The sequence below is a fragment of the Nomascus leucogenys genome, chromosome 13 (assembly GCF_006542625.1).
Source record: "Nomascus leucogenys isolate Asia chromosome 13, Asia_NLE_v1, whole genome shotgun sequence".
NCBI classification, from domain to species: domain Eukaryota; kingdom Metazoa; phylum Chordata; class Mammalia; order Primates; family Hylobatidae; genus Nomascus; species Nomascus leucogenys.
This window is the reverse complement of record NC_044393.1, coordinates 43813403-43819469: the sequence shown is the minus strand read 5'-3', so window position 1 is coordinate 43819469 and position 6067 is coordinate 43813403.

The window sequence follows — 6067 nt, the reverse complement described above, 5'->3', positions numbered from 1 at the left end:
GCTTGAACCCAGGAGGCGGAGGTTGCAGTGAGCTGAGATCACACGACTGTACGCCAGCCTGGGAGACAGAGTGAGACTCCGTCACAAAAAAAAAAGTAAAAATAAAAATAAATAAAAAGAAAAGGGGGATTTCTAAAATCCTAGAAACATGTTTGGTATGGCTCTCCTTAGAGACAAACAAAATTTCAAGATGGATAATGTCTGTGAAATTTGTCTTAAGAAGGTAGTGAGTCACATATCCATGCTGATGCCTAACCTAGATCCTGTTGATCCTAACCCTGACCTTTCGGTTGGTCATTGTGTGTCATTGGCCACATGGAAAGCCAGAAAAAAGCAGCACCAGGCCAGCCTAAGTCCATTTGCAGCCCTGGAAGCACTGTCATGTATGGCTCAGCTGTGGATAAGAAAGTGGTTCAATGGTGAGTGAGCAAGTGAAGCAAGCATTTACCAGGTCAGTGGAAGGCCAAGTCTGGAAAGTGAAATAAGGGCAGACAGTGGAGAGCCAAGGATGCTAGACTCGGGAGTGTGAATTCCACCCAACAGATAACCAGAGAGGCTTCCACATTTTTTTTTAAATTTTATTATTATTGTACTTTAAGTTTTAGGGTACATGTGCACAACGTGCAGGTTTGTTACATATGTATACATGTGCCATGTTGGTGTGCTGCACCCATTACCTCGTCATTTAGCATTAGGTATATCTCCTAATGCTATCCTTTTTTTTTTTTTTTTTTTTTTTTTTTTTTTTTTTTTTTGAGACAGAGTCTTGCTCTGTTGCCCAGACTGGAGTGCAATGGCGCAATCTCGGCTCACTGCAAGCTCCGCCTCCTGGGTTCACGCCATTCTCCTGCCTCAGCCTCCCAAGTAGATGGGACTACAGGCGCCTGCCACCATGCCTGGCTAATTTTTTTATTTTTAGTAGAGACGGGGTTTCACTGTGTTAGCCAGGATGGTCTTGATCTCCTGACCTCGTGATCCGCCTGCCTCAACCTCCCAAAGGGCTAGGATTACAGGCGTGAGCCACCGTGCCCAGCGGCTTCCACAGTTTTTGACAATGGCCATAATGCTCATGGAGGCCACTCCTATAATCACCAAGCAGATATTTAGGAAAAATGGCACAACTACTTTGGAAAACAGTTTGGTAGTTTTACAAAGTCAAATATACACTATTATGCATCCTTTATTCCTATTTGTTCCAAAGAAATGAAAATGTGTTTCCACAAAAAGACTTGTGCATGAATATTCATACTAGCTTTACTCCAAAAAAATCCAACAGCCCAAATATCCATCAATGAGTAACTGGGTAAACAAATTGTGTTACATCTATACAATGAGATACCACACAGCAAAAACAAAAACAAAAACAAAACAAAACAAAACCCCAAAACCAAAAAACTACTGATAAACACAACATGGGTGAATCTCAAAAACATTACACTTAATATAGCCAGATATAAGACTATAACTAGTATGATTTCATTTACATAAAACTCTAATGAAACTAATGTATAGGGACAAAAGGCAGATCAACGGTCTCCTGAGGCTAGGGCTAGGGAGGTAGTTTCTACCACAAAGAAGCAAAAGAGACCTTTTGGGGTGAAAAAATTGTTTTATATCGTGATTGTAGTGGTGGTTGCCCAAGTGTATGTATACATTTGTCAAACTTCATTGAACTGTACACTTAAAATGGATGCATTTAAATATGTGCAAATTATACCACAATAAAGTTGACGGGTTATAAAAAAAGAGAACTATATTTGGGCATAGCTTTACACAATGCCAAGGGGAAGAAACAGAAGAGACTTTCCTAGGGTGTTTATGGTTTAGTACGAAGCTGAGGTGCAGATCCATGGCACAAGGCCCTGCACTTAGGAACAATGGGTGGCAGAATGGATTAAGTGGCCAAAGAAGCCTATGGACAAGAAATAGAGAAGGAGGCAGAGAGAAAGAGACAGAAAGAGAGGTGGGGGAGTAGGTCCACCATAGCCTGGAGTTAAAAGAATGATACATCATTTTAGAGAAGGTCTTATTTCACTCTTCCGTCAAGGCCTGTTCAAATCCCACTTTCTTCGCAAATTCTTGCTTGAGTCCCTACCCACAGCAACCTTTTCATCTTTCCCTCTTTTGTACTCTTATAGTAAGTTCTGTTTAATTTATGTGTAAATAACTATGGCCTCTTTCTCTTGAACTGCTATTCAAATCGCTTACTGCTAGTTATTTTCAAATGTGCTTATGCCTTATCTCATATCTAGAACACAAGTTCCTTAAGAGAGTCCTGTACCTTGGATCTCCCCATAGTTCCTTAACTACAGCAGCTGGGCAGATTTGTAGATGTTCTTGATTCATCGATTTTCGTTCCTAAAACTGGACTGGGTTAACATTTTGGGGAAGGAAGATAAACCTACAATTCTATTATGACTGTACCTAGGGACTAAGTAGGGAGGTATTGTGGTTTGTGAACCCCTTGGTAATTCATTCCACTCCTCCTTTAATTGCCAGACCATACTTTCTATCACAAAGCCAACACCCTCTTCAGGCAAAGGCTTCTGTGAGGCAAACTGAAATTGAGTTGATATAGTTACCCCATCCCATGATTTCATATCTCAATTTTTTGTTTGTTTTGTTTTTCCAATCAGGAATTTCAGCCAGGGCAGTCACATTTGTATTCGAAGCCTGCCAACTCTGACCAGAAATCAGGTCTCCGTTTAAGACACAACTTGACAAGTGGATTACATGTTCTAGTGAAAGGCAGATAAATGTCACTCATGTCACTATAAATAAAAGTCTGGGCCTGCTTATCAGCTTGTAGGGTTGAGGTCTTACCTTCAACACTTCTCAGAGTGCTTTACGCTTTATTATCCTTTAAATGAGGTCTTTTCCATCCAGCTTCTTCCAGGGAATTATTACTGTTCAGCTCTTTGAAACATATGGCTCCTGTCAACTCCCTGTCTTTTCCTTTAAGGAACAATACAACCTGTGGCCTTAAACAGAAATCTGCCAGAATTTTCTCAAATGTCATATTAGGGAATGAAATGTACGAAGATCTTTCATAGTAATGGATCTAGGACACCTTCCATAGTAATGGATCTAGGATCTTGTACCTGCTTTACGAGCAAATCATGTTCTAGCAGGCTTTGGTTGCTTGGGGTTATGGTTTAGACCATGGGATTGGTCATCTAAATCCATGTAATAACAAGTATGGTTTGCAAAAAAGGATTTTCATGGTTAGAGAAATTTAGAAATGCACAATCAAAAAGGCTCTAAGATGGTTGCAGAAATGTAGTCTGTTTAGCTCGATTTAATCCAGAATTCTCAAAATTATTTGACCACAGAACTTCCTTTTCACATATTTTTGGATACACTACTCACAAAAATGTTTTTGAGTGACTTAAGGCATTAATACAGATTGAGAAAGTTTAGAATTGAATTAAATAATCTTTTCTTTTTTTTTTTAAATTTGAGGCAGGGTCTTGCTCTGTTGCCCAGGCTGGAGTGCAGTGGCACAATCTTGGCTCACTGCAACCTTGACGTCCTGGGCTCAAGCTATCCTCCTGCCTCAGCCTTCCGAGTAGCTGGGAATACAGGCATGTGCCACCATGCCCAGCAATTTTTGCATATTTTGTGGAGACAGGGTTTCACCTGGTCTCAAACTCCTGAGCCCGAGTGATCTACCCACCTCGGCCTCCTGAAGTGCTGGGATTATAGGCATGAGCCACAGCACCAAGCCAGAATTAAATAATCTTTCTATATTTATCAAAGTACACTTATTGAGGCCCTAAAAAGGCACATTTTTGTGTCTATATATCTGTATTACCTTTCTGTACATTTCTGAGCTATATTCTAAAGCTCAATGAAGACAGAACTGGATATACACAAAAGTGTTTTGTACATTTGCTCACCAATGTCATGTTCATTTGTACACTTGGTGATAATGATTGCAGACTGTTTTAGGTAACAAGGAACATTTGAGACAAGATCTGAATATAACAAAATCCTGGAAATGTGAAAAATTAGCTTTGGATGGGTTCTAGGAGGAGAAACTCGTAGATTCCACTTCCAGTTTTACATTCTAAGACAGAGGTTCTCAAATTTTTGGTCTCAGGACTTGTTTATACTCTTAAAATCCCAAGGAGCTTTTGTTTAAGTGGATTATATCTATTCACTTTTACTATGTTAGAAATCAAACCTGGGAAAATTTAAAAATACAAATTTATTACCTTAAAAATAAGAAACCCATAAGATCTTAAAAAGCAACATTTTTGTGAAAATAGCTACATTTTTGCAAAAAGATCAGTGAGAATATTGGCATTGTTCTACATTTTTGGAAATCTTTTCAATGTCTGGTTTGGTAGAAGACAACTGGATTGTCACATCTGCTTCTGATTCAATTTGCTGATACTGCATGTCATAGAGTCTCTGAAAAATTTCACTGTTACACTTCAGAATGAGAACAAAAAGGCCGGGCCCAGTGGCTCATGCCTGTAATCCCAGCACTTTGGGAGGCCGAGGTGGGTGGATCACAAGGTCAGGAGATTGAGACCATCCTGTCTAACACGGGCGTCTCTACTAAAAATACAAAAAATTAGCCGGGTGTGGTGGCGGGCACCCGTAGTCCCAGCTACTCGGGAGGCTGAGGCAGGAGAATGGCGTGAACCCAGGAGGTGGAGGTTGCAGTGAGCCAAGATTGCGCCACTGCACTCCAGCCTGCGAAACAGAGCGAGACTCCGTCTCAAAAAAAAAAAAAAAAAAAAAAAAAGAATGAGAACAAATAGGGTAAATAACATCCTAATATTATGAAAATAGATTCAACCTCACAGACCCTCTGAGAGAGTCTCTGAGGCCCTTGGGGTCTCCGAATCACACTTGGAGAACTACTGCTCTAAGAATTCAATTCAATAAAAGTATAATATTTATTGAGAACCTACTGGATGCCCGTAAGATAAATACAAAGACATGTCCTCGCCTCCAAGGAACCTACAGTGTCCCCTTCCACACCTCATTTCCAACCAAATCTTAATATTCCAAGACTCAGTGTCATTCCATAATACTTCCTCCTTGTCATTTTTTTATCCCATTATATGACAAGAGCTCTACTTTTTTCCTAAGTGTCTGTAGCAATTATTATCTGTGCAATTCATTTGGGATTTTAATCATACACCACAGAGGGAGACTTATTATTGATCAAACTGTGACTTATTAATAGTTCAAATTTTGTGGTTATATCTTGTCCTTGCTACTGATGGTAGGCTCTTTCAGAGCAATAACTTATCTTACTTATGGTGCTCAAGGTAAGTAGCGAAGACTGTGGATCTTAAACTGGTATTTAGTAGTTTGATTTGCAACTATTGAGTGTGGCAGAGACAAAGCTATGTGCTCACCAATCCTATTTCCTTTTCCTGTTCTTGAGCACTCAGACTCTTTCCCAGTCTCTCCTGCAATTGGGTTAGGGCCATGTGACTGGGTTTGGCCAACAGAATGTAAGTCACCACGAAGCCTGACCCTTAAAAACACCCAGTGCAGCCCTCCTGCCCTGTCTTCCCTTTCGGTAGTGACTATGGTGGCCATGTTGAGCTGGCAGAATCCCAGGATGAAAACAGCAGGATGCCCGAGTCATCACCTGGAAGACAGCTCTGGAGAGTAGCCTGATACCACATAAACTAAGCTAAAGAGGTTTCTGGCATTACTTGTTACTACAGCAAAGCCTACGTTTTCCTGGAATATTAGTGGAAAAAGAATGTTCATAAATGAAATAGGAAATAATGTAAGACACAATACCATGTACGAAGAGTCAGGAGTGATGTGGAAGATGAGAATGGGCAAGAGTCAGTTTGGGCTCATGTGCTGGGACAGACTTTATGCAGAAGAGGGGAAGAGATAATTTGAATGAGTAGAATTTGAGCTGTAAAAAAGGTGGTGGGAAGACTACGAGTCTCAGCAAAGTGGGAATGAGCAGGAAATATAAGTGAGGGAAAATGAAGACAGAGTCAATATTAGAAAGTTAACACCATAGCAGTGTGGTGGCATGCCTGTAGTCCAAGCTACTTGGGAGGCTGAGGTGGGAGGATTG